Below are 18,313 nucleotides of genomic sequence, written 5' to 3'. Positions count from 1 at the left end.
CAAATTTAATTGGCCCCTAGTGATCGACTTTTTTTTTTTGTTTTAAAATGGCCCTAGTGACTTAATACTAATTTTCTTTATGGAAAATAATAGTTTGTTTTTTTGTGACATCTAGAAGAAAAAAATTGGTTACACGTGACATCTAGAATTAATACCAATGTTATTAAACTTTCGTAGTGTATGAATTTGAAATAGAGAAACAAAGAATTACTACTAATATTCCTTCAAAAAAAAAAAAAGAATTACTACAAATATTATGAGCATTTCAAATAGAGTCATGGTAAATACACACTTATTAATTAGTATACGTTAATTTGACCCTCATTCACATGTCATTTTTATGTGTCTAATACAACAACAAAAAGATACCACATATATGTAAGTGTGTAAGGGGTGAAAAGAGGTGTCCATTAATCATTAACCTTTTTTTAACTAAATCATTAAACTTTAAAATAACCAGTTTTTTAGCGTAGATATGAAAGAAAAAAAATAGAGAAACGACATATGATCTGAACATGCCTAATTCCAATTGGTCCTCCTTAATCCTTAATGAGATCAAACCTTAACCAAAATCAGAGTGTAAACTACCAAAACTTTATTTCGGCAGAAAATATCCTTAAACCTTACCTAAACTGAAATATGTCTATATCATAAAAGCATTTAAAATAACAAACTCCCACACAAACTGAATATCACTTAATGCCATAACACCCATACAAGCAATATGCTTATGAAACCTTTTGGGTGACAACTTTTTCATAAGCGGATCCGCAACCATGGAGTTTGTCCTGATATGCTCAATAGACAACTATTCACTCATAAATCTTTCTTTAATAACCAAGAACTTGATCTCTTTGTGTTTGTACTTCGTCAGGTTCCTGTTGTTATTACAAAATAGAACTGTTGATAAATTGTCACAAAAATAATTTTAGTGGTCTTTAAATTCCATATTCACTATATGTGCAGCCTCGTGACAAAATGTCTCAGTTAAGTACTATGGTTGGATGTCTCATAAAATAAATCTTTGCATCCAACATAGTTGGAGTCAGTATACATAATGATCTCAAAACTGATCTGACCTCCAACATGTGATCATGTAGTCTTTCGTTCTCTTTAAGTACCGTATGACCCTTTTGGCTGCTTTTTAATGCTCTAAACATGAGTTACTTAAATACATGCCCAACATCCTTGTAATGTACGCAATATCTAGATACGTACAAACAATTAGACTCCCTACTGCTGATGCATAGAGAATCATCTGCATTTTAAGGGACTTATTGAGACTAAACTTGTCTCCCTTAACCACAGGGGTATCTATTGGTTTACTATCTTGCATGCCATATCTTTATAGAACTTTTTCAGTATAGCTCTTTTTGGATAATCCAAGAATACACCGAGAACGATCTCGGTATATCTGAATGCCCAATACCAAAGATACATGACCAAGATCTTTCATCTCAAAATTCTCTCTAGAAATCTCATGGTTTCAAGCAACAAGTCGATATTGTTATTGGCAAGCAAAATATCATTAACATATAAAAATATATACTTACTCCCACAGAACTTATAATATATCCAATCATCAACCAAATTCACCTTAAAACCAAACGAGATGATCACTTGAAGAAATTTGAAATACCATCGTCGAGATTCTTGCTTGACCCCATAAATGGATTTCTTAAGTTTGCTAACCATCTCCTTTGAATCTTTTTGAAACGAAGTTTTCTAGTTGCACCATAAAGTGTCTCGTCAATGTTGCCATTTAGAAACAAAGTCTTTACATCCATTTGATATAACTCAAGATTAAAATATGCCACCAATGTCATTTTAGTCCTATAAGAGTCTTTCAAATAAACTAGAGAGAAAGTCTCTTTAAAATCAATGCCTTTCTTTTGTATAAACCATTTATATGACAAGACAAGCTTTGTATCTCTCCACATCGCCATTGGAATCATTATTAGTCTTAAATATCTATTTGAAACCAATAATTTCTGTACCTTATGGCAATGTGACAATATCATAAATGTCATTGTCCTTTATGAATTTAATCTAGTAATTCATGGCATCAATCCACCTTCAAGAATTCTAACTTTCCATGGCTTGACGGAAGTTGATCGAATCATCATCCATCATTCCAATGTCAACCTTATGTTTCTGAATAAACACAATATATTCATATTGTATTTTACTTTACTTTTCTCTTGTGGATCTCCTTAATGGCATATGTTTTTGAGATGTAAGAGTTTGTTCTTTTGGAAAAATTTCTTGCATGGGGATTTCAACATTGTCTTGATTTATTGTGACAAAGTCAAGAAAATGATCTTGAGCAATGTCAATGACACCTGTGGAAATATCAAGATATTCCTCTTCAATAACAAAGTCCTTAACCATATCTTCCCTTGCAAACTCGACATCCTCAAAAAACCGGGCATCTCCTAATTTGAAAATCGACTTATTTATGGGATCATAAAATTTATATCCCTAGATCTTTTTTAGAATATCCAACAAAACAACAACTCAAGGTCCTTGAGTCCAGCTTCTTTTCAATTGGCTTATTAGGCGTTGCTTCAGTTGGACAACCCCAAACATGCAAATGCTTTAAAATAAACCTTTTGCCTATCCAAAGTTCGTAAGGAGTTTGTGTAGTTTATTTTGTTGGAACCCTATTAAGGATATATGCTGCAATTTTAATTGCTTATCCTCAGAGTGATTCTAGTAAGTTAGAATGAGCAATCATACTTCTTACCATAACTTTAAGCGTTTTGTTTCGCCTTTCAGAAACACTATTCATAGTAAGAAAACTTGACATAGTGTGTTATGAGACGATATCACATTCCTCTAGGAATTTAGCAATTGGTCTTGGACAATGTTCACCTGAACTGTCACATATACCATGATATTCACCACCAAGGTTTGATCTGACGCCTTTTATTCTTTAATTGAGTGGATTCTCAACTTCAAACTTAAAATATTTTGAACATGTCGAAAGACTTTTCCTTTTCATAAATGAGATAAATGTAGTCATATCTACCAAAAATCGTCTATGAACGTTATAAAATATTGTTGACCATTCCAAGAAGTTGTAGGGAATGACCCACAAATATTGGAATGTTTAACTTCTAAGACGCCCGAAGACCTATTTGGCCTTAAATCTCCTTGTATTGGTTTGTTTCCCCTTTATAATATCAATATCTGGAAAATCCAATTGTTCTAGAATTTCATTTGATACAAGTCTCTATATTCTCCATTTGGAGATGTGACCCAATCTCTTGTGCCATAATGTAACATAATTTTCATTGGCTAATTTTACTTTTACACTTAATGTGTTTAACTGCAGTGTTTCATCAAATGAAGCAACTATGTCAATCAGATAAAGATAACCTGATAAACAACCGAAACCAACCAATTTTGAATCTTTAAACAAGCTAAATTTTTTCCAATTCCAAATGAACAAGAGAAACAAAACTTGCCCAAAGCAGAAATAGAAAATTTCGTGTAAAAGACGCTACAAAGAAAAAGTTTCAACAAGATCCAAATAAAATCCAGTCTTTAACAATAATCTAAGCTTTCCAATTGCCTCTACCTGAACTGTATTGTTGTCACCAATATAGATGTATCTTTCAGCATCACTTAGTTTTCAACAATTTAGACAACACGGCATAGACACACTAGGTATGAAAGTTAAATTGATCTCAAAACAAACCAAATTAAGAAACATGTAATACCTTTTCAGCTCCACAAAATAAATAACTTTCTCTTTTGAGGAACTGTATTCGCAGCTTCCTTATCCTTACATTTTATCGAATTAAAGTTCGTCAAAAACGTATCTATCTTGGACTTTTCGTGCTTGACAAACCACTTTTCAATATCTTAAATTAAATGAAATCCTTAACTGTAATTATCTTTTTTCAGATAGTTTGCCCTTAAATGTTTACGGATGGCCTTCATCATTATCATCAAACACATGCAATTTTGACTTCTCTCACTTCTTTATTTTAGAGATACTCTCATCCGTAAGAGGTAAGAGATAGTCAAACTTTAATGCAATGTTGATAGCCATAACTTCAAGGAACGATCAAAATATTTACTTTCTAGAACTTGAAGTTTGAGCCATTTAACAAAATAACTGATGTTGGGTGTAATATTCATAGGATCATCCGAACAGAGAACAACAAACAAGCAAAACATGCTCAGATAAACCATAGAATAAAAGTAATACTAAACTCAAATAAAGGTAAATCTCATTACAAGATATCGGGAATCCATTAACATTCTATCTTTGAATAAAATATTAACTTTTCAGTGACACCTTGGCGCAGGAATCAAACACTGATAATAAGAACATGTCAAACAATAAATTTTCCTTTGGGCCAATTCATTATTCACACGTAAAACCGAATAATTATCACATGTTTATTACCACATGTGCACTTGCAATTCTGTAAAATAACAACCTTCCTTTGGGCCGATTAGTTATTCACATAAGTTACAAACGCACAACCTTTTATATTTCAAAGTAAATTAATTTCCACAAAAGATGTCACTTTGGCGACATAGTGCTTCAATCAACTTATCTCAAAATATATACATAAATTGTTCCTTATTATTTGAATTTATAATTACTTAACCAAAACTTAAAATTCAACCTTTTATATTTTAACATAAATTAATCTTCACAAAAGAGGTCACTTTGGTGACATATTGCTTCAACCAATTCATCCTAAAATATATACCTAAATTGTTCCATATTTAATTTTAAATTATTGAACCAAAAGTTGTGACCGAATTTGCAAGTACAACAGTACATATTGCAATTTTCCAAAACAGAACTTAAGTTTTGTACCAATTTCCTTTCTATCCCAAAAAAATAAATAATAAATAATAATTGGATTGGAACAAAATTTATGTATGGCACCGAAAGTAAAATGAACAAAACCTTGATTCATTCACGTTAAATTGAGATCAAAACAACACCTCATATGCATACATAAACCAAATCCTAATTTGCTTTATTCTGCAAAACCTTTGTGCAATTTATATTCAAAATCGAAAATCACAATATCAAAAAAAAAAAAAAAGATCATATTATTATATTCTGCCAAAAGGTATCCGAAGGCATGGCTATAAAATAGTTGTTAGCATCAGATCCGAAAGAAAAAAAAAAACTTTTATTTACGTAAACAGCTATGCCAAAACCTTCGATAAAATGTCACTAATCAGTATGGCAGAAAATATAAACCAAATATAAAAAATTGCTGTGATCAGTTAAAGGCCAAACACAACAATTAAACTGACTCATCGCATCACACCATCGTGAAAGAGTATTAATATTCAATAATCAAACTATGAATTCATGAATTGCAGCATATGTAAATATATGATGCACTTTTAATAACCAAATTCATATTAAACTTTAAAAAAAAAAAAACAGAAACCGAAACCCAAAGGAATTGCTCAATAAAAAAAACGAGCAAAGAAAACCGAATACGATATAAAAACTTATTTTCTCAATGATTAAACGCTCTGATACCACTTGTAAGAACCAAACTTGATTTTAAACCCTAGAGTCAATCATGTTAATCATCAGAAATAACAAATCAATATGCGGAAGCGTACCTGAATTCATATTTGGAGATTGTTGATGTGGTAATGGCCTTCCAGATCAACACACACTCTCACTGAGAGAACCCTTTGTTATTCTCTTGATCTCCTTGTGATGATGAGATGTCAGCAAAGAACGGCAGCTTGGTGTGTGTGACCTGGGGACCATGACCTCTTTATTTATAACACCCAAACTAGGGTTAACTATTGGTATTTCTATTTTAGCCCATCATAAAAATAGAATTACCCATTAGTCTCTACACATTAAAGGCTCACACCCTATTAGATACTCATAAGCTCACTTTAGCCAAACCTTATTAGATCACTTTAATTAGGCCTAACTTAAATGGCAGTCCACAATACATAATTATTCACATATAAGTCCAATGTTGGATTAATGATCCAACAAATGGTTGTTCAAATAATAAACCTAAAAAAAATACTACTTAATCAAGTTAACCATTTCATATTTTCTGGCCAAGCTCTGCCTCAAAAATTTAAAAAAAGAAAATTTGATCAGGCCCCGACAGGTAACAACTTTATATTCATGTCCAAGAAAATTCCCACATATATTGTGCATTCTATTTTGCATATTAGTCGTTAGCTTACTAAACGACAACCCACTTTATTTGATAAAAGTACTTTATCTTTTTATTTGAAAGAAGTAATATTCAAATATAAAAGGAGTTTTATTAGGGAAAAAAGGTTATAAAATAAAAAATATATAATTAGAGATATAAAGTTGGCTTGCTGGTTGAGAAAGATAGAAGAGTTCTGACAAATACAAACAAAATTTAAAAGTTTGAAATGTACTCCCTCCCTCCGTCCCAAATGTAAGTAAAAATGGGTCAATATAAATTGATGCATCTAGTATAAACTTTGAACCATATCCATTAACTTTTGTTGACCAATTTTTAATTATATTTTGGGACATAGAAAATACTAATTAGTTTGGGAATTCATCTCTTGCACGGGGTATAAGTTGTTTTTTATGATATTTTTTAAAATGAAAATTTTCTTTTACGTATTAAAACACCTTATTTGATATATTGAATGATTTTTTAATTAATGGCACATCAGTCATAAATGACAATATTCCTTTTGTCAAAGAAAATGTTCCTTAAGCCTTTGTTTGGTTTGAGAGAAATAAGAAAGAGAGTTAAAGAAGAGAGAAATAGAAGAGAAGTAGCAAACTTCTCTTGTTTGGTATGAAGAGAAGTTAAGAAGAGAGAACAAAAAGTGGTGGGCCCCATGTCATTATGATTTCTCTTCAAACTAGCGAAGAAATTGTGAAGAATGGCAAGAGAGAGAGTGCTGTTCTGATTTTTCCATACAAAAAGTCACTTTTGCCATTGATTATAATCCTGATGATTATGCTTGCATCCGTTTTTAAATTTTTATATCAACCAAAAAAGTGTTGTTTTTTTTATAAAAGAAAATAAAGAACCTGTTATTTTAAAAACGTATTAAAATCTGACGTTTAAATTGTGTTTATTTTAAATTAAATAAACAAAGATAAAAATTAAATAGTTTATGGATTCACTTTAATTTAAAAATTAACTAAATTTAATCAAGGGTATATTTGTCTTTTTAAATGGAAATATAATATCTCTTTTCTCACTTTTCTATAAAAGTACACTTCTCTCTTCTCTATTTCATTTCTCTTTCTCTTATATCAAACAACCTCTCAAATCTACTCTATTTCTCACATATTTCTCTCTTCTCAAACTCTCTCTTACCTATTTCTCTCTTACCAATTTCTCTTCCAAACCAAACACACCCTAAATAACATAAGAATTACTATTTTATGGTAACATAATATGACCTCAACGTTATTTCCTTTATCAACACTTTTGCATTTTTTTTATTATTATTATTTATTGATTTGAGAAAACATGCATGTTGTGTGAATGGTGATTTCCTTCATCCGAAATTTCCACTTGAAAGATTTTTTTTATAGAAAGTTCGTTTTTTTAATTATGGATGGTTCTCTATCACCAGCCATAATACACTATAAAAGCAATTTTTACTGCACACTCACCCACCCCTTTTTTCTCACCAAGAAAACCAAATATTATATTATATCACAAATAGTCCACGAACATTAACCAAAACATAACACATAAATGTAAACTGACGCCTACAATCTCAATTCAGCTCTCCACAACATGTTGTCTTCGGTTCAAGTTGATCATAATTAAATCTTCACTAAGCTACACCAATGAAAATTGAAATATTAAAAAATAATCTATAATGGGCAGCCAAATTTGAAAGAAAAAAATTGTTAAATAATCATATCATAAGATAGAAACCTTACTACTAAATAAACATCATACGACCACTCAGTAACAGATTCACATTACAACTTCAACTTAATTTTCCCAGTTGCAAAACCCACTTGGGTCCGTTAGTGTTTTGATCTGTACGTTGAAGTGTACTCTTCTTCATAGTTTTAGTTCGATTATCTTCAATGTTAAGTTTCTCAATTGATATCAAGACTATGCTCAAACCCAATTTTTTTTTAGTGACAAAAATAAATTGTTATATTAATATTGATCCTTCATTCAAGTTTAAATTCAAGTCTCTAATTCTAATTTCTTAGTATTTCTTAACTCAAACCTTGTGTTCAAAACCCAAAATTAAACAATGATATTAACCTCGATATTGCCAACAATAATTCCGCTTTGTTTCTCTCACATTCAAACTTCAACTATATTTTTCGAGGTGACATTTAACATGGGAAAGTCTAAAACTTTCCCACCATGGGTCACTTTGGTTTTAGCCATTTGATCAATAGAAGACCACAGTATTGTCATGCTCTCTCAATACTAGATTTTTTTGACACTATCTTTCCCAACCATTCTCTCTCCTCCATCCATGTTTCTCTCACCCAACACCAACTTCCCTTCAAACATTCTTGGTTGTTGTGGTTGTTGTAGTGACGAGGTTAAAGGACCTGATACAGTTGAGAAGTGAAGGTGAACTATTGAGTTGAAGATGTTGTTGTTGAGTTTGGTTGTTTTTGGGTGGACCATTGAAGCGAAAAGCTAGAGCTATGGTACCTATGACAAGGTTTACAATATGAAAATAGAAGAAGGTGTGAACCATGTTGCTATGAAAGTTGTTGGGTCTGCCATCGTTGGTGAAGAAGTTAATTTCTTCATTTGGAGGATTTCATTGTTTTTAATGATTTTAATTTTGTGGGTACTTGATTTTTAGTTGATGTGGATGCAAGCATTACAGGAGAAGATCCTTGTTGCAACTGTATTTCTTATTCTTCTTCTTAAAAAAAAACTGTATTTCTTATTCCTTTTCTTTCATATTCCTTTATTTTCATAATAAAATTCTTGTCTTTTTCTTTTTTCTGATCTGGGTTTGGCCAGTCTGTGTTATTTTCTTCATTTTTAGAGCATGCTGCAAAAACCAATTTTGATTGCAATGAACTTCTAAGCTAGGATGTTGAGCAAGAATAAGGGTACCGTTAATTTGTTATTTTCATGATTTATTGGTTATTGTGTCATTTGAGATGTTGTTGATGATGATTATAGGACTCGTGTGGTTCTTGTTTTGTTCTTCTTCGTTGAAATTGAGTGTAAAATTCCATAGTTAGAGGTTGAAGACAATGAAAGTGAAAGAAGAAAAAAATATAGTGTAGGCAGACTATGATAAAATTAATACTCTTTTCTAATCTAATGGTCAAAATCTACTGACCTATGGTGGGAAAGTTTTAGACTTTTCCATGTTAAATGCCACCATTTCAAACTTTCTTAGAATCCAAATCCAACAGTTACAAGTCATTGATCGTTGCACTTCATGTGAAGCTGACACAAATGGAGCTCAGCATCCCATCCCATACAATACAAATAACTTACAAATTATAATGTTTTTTTTCCACAAATCGAGTGTTAACTCGTCGAGTTTACGTGTTTAGGTACCAAAATCGTGTCAACTCGGAGGTAAACTCGATTTCTGGTAAAATCGGAATGTTTGACGAGTTTGACTCGAGTTAACTCGGTCAAACTTGGTAAACTCAGGTAAAATCGGGTAAACTCGAGTAAAATCGGAATGTAAGTCTAATTTTTTTTTTATAGTTTTATTAACAACTTCAGAAACTTGTGAAACTTACCTTTTTGGATGGTTAAGACGTAAGAGACTTATGATTTTGCAAGTTTATTTTGTATTTTGATATTTAGTTGAACATAATGCTTTATTATGGTGGTTGAAAACCTTTATAATTTAGTCATATTTTGCATTGGACTATTTACAATATTATATTAGTTTACATATGTCATGTAAATAATAAATTTTATTTAATTTTAATTTTAGGTAAACTCGTACGAGTTCTTGAGTCGAGTTTACGAGTCGAGTTCACCTGGATAAATTTTGGCTTCTACAACCACAGCGAAATTGGTAGGCTACAAATAGGGTTATCATCAATATTGGATATGATAGGCGCATATCTAATCCATATCGACACTCTTGCAAGTTGCCATTGCCTCCAGGACTCCAGGTCCCAAAGAAAGATGTTCTACTTGCTTTTTTTTTTTTTGAAGGAAGATGTTCTACTTGCTTGTATTTTTTTACGAAGGTCACAAAGATTATTAAACTTTACTTTTCATTTTTCTACAAATGAAATGACAAAAATCATTCAAAAGTCACACATATAATTAAAGGTTCTGAATTTGAACCTAATCAAAGATGTTCAACATACGTATTCATGAAACTAAAATAGATAAAAAAATATCTATGCTTGGGGATAAAAACATATTTAAACTAAAATTTACTTGGATCTCTTTAGAACTTTTTATTTTTTTATTTTTACTGTATGATTACAAAATAGAATATGATCTATCCGGTAGAGACAGATGAATGCAACTATAACGGTGCGGTGTTCCGGCACAGTGGTGATGTGGTCTTTGCGGTAGAACGAAGGGTGCTTGCAGACACGTTATCATTCCAACGCTCAAGTCTGTGTAACAAATGAGATGAAATGTGCAAAAATGGGTGGGAAATAAATCGTACCTTGAAGGTGATGTTGAGTCACCCTTATATAGAGGAAGGAGGTGTTAACGGATTCCGTGAAATGTGACTCCTCATCATGGGGCTGTTGGAGGCCATGTGTATGACGTAGGATGTGCGGAGGTGTGCACCAGCATTATCGTGCTCACTCATGTGATGTGTCTTTATTAATGTCTTTTAAAAAGAAATGTTAAGAGTGCTTTCATGATACTCTTTAAAGATTTTAAATTAAAATTTTATAAAACTTTGTGTATTCAATCCATTGAAAATAGAAATATTTGGTCATGTTAAAAAATATTATCTTAACTTAGAATGTTTAAGAGCGCCATGGAGAACTCGTTAACAATACCCTTTTTTAAAACTATTGCCCTCAACCTTTTTTTTTTTAGGTATCATGTTATAGATAAGAGTTTTATGTTCTTTAGCGGTGACAATCCAGGTCGAAAAATCTATAAGATACACAAAATTTATTTTTTTCCTCCCAGTTGAATTGTTTTCCACACCAAGAGAAAAAAGATATACTTAAGAAAAATTTTCCCTTAGCATTTGTATTAAGGATCAAATAAATTTTTCATCTTTTAGTCTCTAAAATGAAATGTTTTCACCATCTCAAAAATTTATGTTTTAATTTTGACATTTTGTAATAAACATAATAATATGAACATGTAGGAGGTACCTTTGATATCTTATTTACTAAAGCTTAACCCGTAAAGCTAACCCTAAACCTAATTTTTTTCCCCCCATTTTTTCCTCCACTTTTCTAAGCCATTGGATCTTGCGCATTTAGGCGTCATTCAATTTTAGCCATTGATCATCTTACTTAATTAATGCCAGCTGAATTTTGTTATCAAGTTTGCTATAATTTTGGCCAGCCGAATCCTTATTATTATTTTTTTTGAATTCCTATTCTCCTTTTTTTTTATTCCTATCCTCCTTTTTTTTTTCGAATCCTTATTTTTTTTTTTTGAATTTATATCCTCTTTTTTTTTTATTCCTATCCTCCTTTTGGCCAGCCGAATCCTTATTATTATTTTTTTTGAATTTCTATCCTCTTTTTTTTTTTTATTCCTATCCTCCTTTTTTTTAAGCAAATATTTTCTACACTTTTAGGTTTGCAATTATTTCACATAACAAATTTCATCTAAAAAAATGCATCGCACCAATTTTATTCCCATCCTCTTGCCTTTTTTTTTTTATGAAGCAAATATTTTCTACCCTAAATAATAAAGCTTAACCCCTAAAGCTATTTCTAACCTTAATATTTTCCCCCCATTTCTCCCTCCACTTTTCTGAGCCATTGGATCTTGCACATTTAGGCGCCATTCAATTTTAGCCATTGATCATCTTACTTAATTAATGCCAGTCAAATTTTGTTATCAAGTTTGCTATAATTTTGGCCAGCCGAATCCTTATTTTTTTTTTTTTGAATTCCTATCCTCCTTTTTTTTATTCCTATCCTCTTTTTTTTTTTCGAATCCATATTTTTTTTTTGAATTCCTATCCTCTTTTTTTTAATTCCTATCCTCCTTTTGGCCAGCCGAATCCTTATTATTATTTTTTTTGAATTCCTATCCTCCTTTTTTTTATTCCTATCCTCCTTTTTTTTTCGAATCTTTTTTTTTTTTTGAATTCATATCCTCTTTTTTTTTTATTCCTATCCTCCTTTTGGCCAGCCGAATCCTTATTATTATTTTTTTTGAATTTCTATCCTCTTTTTTTTTATTCCTATCCTCCTTTTTTTTAAGCAAATATTTTCTACACTTGTAGGTTTGCAATTATTTCACATAACAAATTTCATCTAAAAAAATGCATCGCACCAATTTTATTCCCATCCTCTTGCCTTTTTTTTTATGAAGCAAATATTTTCTACCCTAAATAATAAAGCTTAACCCCTAAAGCTATTTCTAACCTTAATATTTTCCCCCCATTTCTCCCTCCACTTTTCTGAGCCATTGGATCTTGCACATTTAGGCGCCATTCAATTTTAGCCATTGATCATCTTACTTAATTAATGTCAGCCAAATTTTATTATCAAGTTTGCTATAATTTTGGCCAGCCGAATCCTTATTATTTTTTTTTGAATTCCTATCCTCCTTTTTTTTTTATTCCTATCCTCTTTTTTTTTTTCGAATCCTTATTTTTTTTTTGAATTCCTATCCTCCTTTTTTTTTATTCCTATCCTCCTTTTGGCCAGCCGAATCCTTATTATTATTTTTTTTGAATTCCTATCCTCCTTTTTTTTTTTTATTCCTATCCTCCTTTTTTTTTTCGAATCCTTATTTTTTTTTGAATTCATATCCTCTTTTTTTTTATTCCTATCCTCCTTTTGGCCAGCCGAATCCTTATTATTATTTTTTTTGAATTTCTATCCTCTTTTTTTTTATTCCTATCCTCCTTTTTTTTAAGAAAATATTTTCTACACTTTTAGGTTTGCAATTATTTCACATAACAAATTTCATCTAAAAAAATGCATCGCACCAATTTTATTCCCATCCTCTTGCCTTTTTTTTATGAAGCAAATATTTTCTACCCTAAATAATAAAGATTAACCCCTAAAGCTATTTTTAACCTTAATATTTTTCCCCCATTTCTCCCTCCACTTTTCTGAGCCATTGGATCTTGCACATTTAGGCGCCATTCAATTTTAGCCATTGATCATCTTACTTAATTAATGCCAGCCAAATTTTGTTATCAAGTTTGCTATAATTTTGGCCAGCCGAATCCTTATTTTTTTTTTTGAATTCCTATCCTCTTTTTTTTTTTATTCCTATCCTCTTTTTTTTTCGAATCCTTATTTTTTTTTTTTGAATTCCTATCTCCTTTTTTTTTATTCCTATCCTCCTTTTGGCCAGCCGAATCCTTATTATTTTTTTTTTTGAATTCCTATCCTCTTTTTTTTTTTATTCCTATCCTCCTTTTTTTTAAGCAAATATTTTCTGCAATTATTTAACGTAACAAATTTCATTTAAAAAAATGCATCGCACCAATTTTATTCCTATCCTCTTGCCTTTTTTTTTTATAAAGCAAATATTTTCTACACTAAATAATCCTTATTTATTAATTTTGTTACGTCTGCAGCAACTTAACCTAATTTTTCCCCCCCACTATTCCGCTAATACTAATCCCAAAACCCTAACAATTTTTCCCTCATATTACGCTATGCAGTCACTAAACCTAATTATTTGAATTTCAAATCTGCCTTGCAATTTGTTATTTTTCCTCCATTATTCCGCTAATACTAATCCCAAAATCCTAACAATTTTTCCCTTTATTCCGCTAATACTAATCCCAAAATCCTAACAATTTTTCCCACATATTACGGTATGCAGTCACATAACCTAACAAGTGATTAGTTGACTGCATACGCTTGGCATACTCACACACGCTTGGCACCCCTTTCTCGCACTCTCTCTGAAACAGAACTGTTACCACCATTGACGGTGAGTTCATCTCTCTCTCCTCAGAAGCTCTCTCCTCCATTGTCGTTTCTTTCTCTCTGTTGCCCTTATCTCTCCAACTGTAATGGCGTTTATTGATTTGATTGGTAATGGTGGCTTTAATAGGTTTCCGATAACATGAGGCGGCGGAGGGAGCTGGTTGTGGTGGACGGTCTGATTCTTTAGTTTAGACGGCGGAGGGATCAGATTTCGAAGAATCGACAGAGGCTAATTTCACAAGGTAAGAACTGTGTACCCATTATTTTAAGAAACCGGTTTCAAACCCTCTTCATATTTGTCCAAAAAGTTCCTTCTGTAATTCCTTAATTTAATTCATTGACCTGTTTCTTTTGATTTTTCTTCAATTCTTTCCTTACGGTAACCACATGCTCTTTTATGTGTTGGTTGTCTTCAAGTAATTCCTATGTTTATGTTGATGCTTATATTTCTGTCTGTTTTTGCAATTGATAGAAACGTAGTTGTACCTTAATCTTAATTCAATGCCGTAATATGTCATATATTTTATTACGCAGAAGCAGTATATTTATTTCATGCGTTTTGGACACTGAGTATACATTGAATACATACAACTTGCTGAATTTTTTACGTAGTTATATGTGATTCTTATTGGCTATACCAGAAAATATGTACAGTAGTACAACATTATGAAATTGATACCAGCATGTTTAATCCATATATACTTTTTTGTGTTCTGGATTGATCCATTATAATTGGTTAACATGAGTGCTTATTTGTATATGATATGTTATAGCATAGACTTGAACACATGGACAGCAATAGAGCATTATGAGATCAATATTTAAATTCTTGAATTTTCATTAATTTTGTTGTGCATATTTGGTTTTGACAGAAGATTAGTTGAAAATATACGCAGTAGCAGATATCGAATTGCTCCTTCTCAGTGCTGGCAAGAGTTTGGCCAACTTCCCTCCAATGCCTAGAGTAGCTCCATCACTTATACCTGATCTGGAAAATCGTCTAATTCATCATGAGATGAACTATAATAGGGGCGTGTTAGCTGGCGAGCATTCACGTTTAATTTCAACAATGACAGATGAGCAACATAAAGTGTATGACACTATTATGAGTAGGGTCAATTCAAATACTCCAGGCCTGCTTTTTTGTATGGATACGGCAGGACAAGCAAAACGTTCATTTGGAGAGCAATGGCAGCTGCAATAAGATCTAGAGGTGAGATAGTCTTAACAGTCGCATCAAGTGGGATAGCTGCACTACTCATACCCGGTGGAAGAACGACACATTCAAGGTTTGGCATTCCTATCATGATAGACGAGTGTTCGACCTATTTCTTTTGTTCGTCAGGGTGATGATGTGTTGGTATTTTATGGTTTTTACAGCAACATGTGTTTTTTTTTGTATGCTTTCTGGTAGCAACCTCTGTGTGTTTTTTGGTTAATTTTAGCAATGGTTTGATAATTTTATGCTATTGTGCCAATTTTTGATAGGTTATTTTATGTTTTAGCTATTCCATTTTATTCTCGATGTTAGTTAGCTTGACATGGTTGCTTCTAACTGTTTTGGAAGTGTTTTCTACTCTTTCTCTAGGTTTTTTTTTTTTTATATATTTCCCCTACCTGTTTATTTAGTTCTAATTTGTGCGCAATTTTTTCATCATCCCTCCTTCTCCTTTTTTTTAATCCTTTTTTTTAAACGAGTGCTGCTGCAACATAGCAGATTGCTTAAAAGGGAGGTTCAAGCAGAGTCAATACATAGGTTGAAAGTTTCTGATTGGGAGGAGTGGATTTTGGTACTTTTTTAGGTTTCTTTCATAAATCAAGGTTGGTGTTGTGTTTTTAAGAGTTGGTTGTAGATTGACATTTGTAAAGTGATTGATGCAAATGAAATATTTTGATGATTTCCAGCTGGATTTTGAGAGTCAAGTGAAATTGAATTGAAATTGAATTGGCAGATTTTAAAAGTTGGGAGTCAAGACAGTCTTTGCGCTTTTTCTGTAGATTTTGAATGTTGCGGTCTGATGTATAAAATTGATGTTGAGATATTGAATCCTGTGTTAATATCTGCGCAAAGAGTAGCAACTTCTCTTTTGAAGGATGCTATAAGCTGGGTTTTTATCATCCCAATACTATTGATCTTTTCCTGCCACAAAAGTGGGGTTCGGCTCCAAGAAGAAATTATCCGATCAAAAAATTTCCCTCCCATTTTGTTCTGATTTTAAAATTCTTTGGCAATTAATGTTGTTTATTTTATTTACCGTACTGTATGTAAACCTTTAGTTTTCCACGCACATTCACACATTCATCCACCCTTTTGCCATCCTCATTCCATCCAGCTACACAAAAAACATAACAACAAGGTGTGCCGATCAAAACATGGCCGTTCGTGAGTTTGAAAGTTTGCTTGCGCTTCATTGCTTAAAGGGTAATCGTATGCTTTTGTATCATTCTTTTCATCGCTTTTCATTATCTGAATATGTATTCAAATGTGTTTGTTTCATATTTCTTAATGCACTTCACCGTGGATTTACACTTTGCAAAACAAATCACATAATTTGCACTCTTCGTGTTCTGTTTCACAATTGGGTGTGATATTTTGAATTATACCAATGGTGAGCGATGATATTAAATCATTTTATCTCATTGAAATGGTTGAATAGCTGCTGAGAATATTTTAACAGTTTTGTTCAATAAATTGTTTACACTGCAGAGGTTATTTATATGTTGATCACAATATCCTATGTTGATTCTTATTTTGTTAAAAATGAGTTCTTTTTTGAATTCATAGATAGCTCTCTCTTGAGTTCCAACTCCTCCATTTATATAAGCTTAAAAAGTTCTAATGAGTTCTTTTTTAAATTAAGCCTTATTTACCTGATCTTCTGACTTAGAAACTGCTACTGCATTTTAAATTATACATGATTCATGTTCGCTGCTGACTTTGGGGACCAGATTCATCGACTGCATTGCTCCACCAATTAAGGCTCTTTCTAATTTGTTTATTGTTTTGTTTCCTATCCTATCAAGAAGGTTAAGCCAAGGATTAACGGGGATATCCATTCAAGGTTGATAATGTTGAAGGATCTGTATGCATTTATCCAATGTGCAATAAGAAAGAGGTATGACTCCAAACTTTTGCATTCCATTTTTGCTAAGAGGTCATGTCTAAGCTACCAGAAAGTTTCGGTGCAATAATGTTAATTAATTTTTTTAAGTCGAACATAGATTTCGCATATGTCACAAGAGGATAGAAGAGTGCGTGTCAAGTTTGATACATAACACATTACACTAAGATGATTTGCAACCTCTTAAACTCAGAAACACAAATACTTTCCTTTTGCTAAAGCTTGAATTAACATTGTATTGATGTAGATTATGGATATCATTACTTTAGTTTTCTGCAATACACGGAGCTTCTTAATAATTAAAGAAGATAATCATTCCTTGAGATCTTATAGTTTAATCGTTGTGTTGGGAAGTTTAACCTACCTCTGAAATGCAGAGATAATTTACATTCTTAGTTAATATTTGTTACTTGATTTTCTCAAATTATTGAAATGGAGTTTCTTAGTTAGATTGAATAATGATAATTCCCAAGACAAGAACATTTTTGTCCAATATACATGTTTAATACATTGGTTTAGTACTTTGAGATTCTGTATATGATTGAACTGATGCTTTACATAGATTGTGTCATGTTGCTGGCTTCTATTTTCTTTGCTGCATTTTGTTGACTTAATATTCTGCTTACTCAACTGATTTCAAGGTGTTTTTTAACTGAAATTTGGAAATCTTGACAGGTTACTACAAGTCCTTAATATACAATTTAGTGCATTATTGCTGTTAGAGTTTAGTTTGAAACATGTGTATTAGTATTATATATTACACATTTTATTTTTCTGCATAATAGTTAGAATTTTTGTGAACAATAGTTTTGTTTGCGGATTGATATTATGTTTTAGATAATAATTTGTAATCAAATATTGGTCCATGGCCATGATGTGAGCAAGAAGTGATGATTGTTAACCATAAATTGAATGTTCAAGTTAAAATTACTATGCTTTTAGGATAAGGCTTTACTCTCCTATGCTTTTCTAAAGGAATCTTATCCAGAAGTTATGTTGTTAAAGGCTCAAACCACGTGTGACAATGCTCAATTACTCCACTTAAAGGAATCTTATTTTGATTGATTTAGTATATTAATCTACCGTGTGACAGTGCAGATTTTGATAAGGGAATAAGTAATGACCTTGATATTTT

At 31.7% G+C, this 18,313-nt stretch overlaps 1 long non-coding RNA gene across 1 annotated transcript; it reads left to right on the top strand.

Moving 5' to 3' along the window:
* The first annotated feature begins 14,940 nt into the window (after positions 1 to 14,940).
* Positions 14,941 to 18,120, top strand: LOC146922953 (uncharacterized). The gene is made up of 3 exons (XR_015010881.1): positions 14,941 to 15,345; positions 17,084 to 17,172; positions 17,854 to 18,120. It is a non-coding gene; the product is annotated as an uncharacterized LOC146922953 (long non-coding RNA).
* The last annotated feature ends 193 nt before the right edge of the window (positions 18,121 to 18,313 follow it).

This window comes from Medicago sativa, chromosome 5 (genome assembly GCF_051527215.1).
Source record: "Medicago sativa cultivar Bolivia chromosome 5, Bolivia_mono, whole genome shotgun sequence".
In the NCBI taxonomy this organism is placed as follows: domain Eukaryota; kingdom Viridiplantae; phylum Streptophyta; class Magnoliopsida; order Fabales; family Fabaceae; genus Medicago; species Medicago sativa.
The sequence above is the reverse complement of the archived record's forward strand: the minus strand, read 5'-3'. Positions and strand labels throughout refer to the sequence as shown.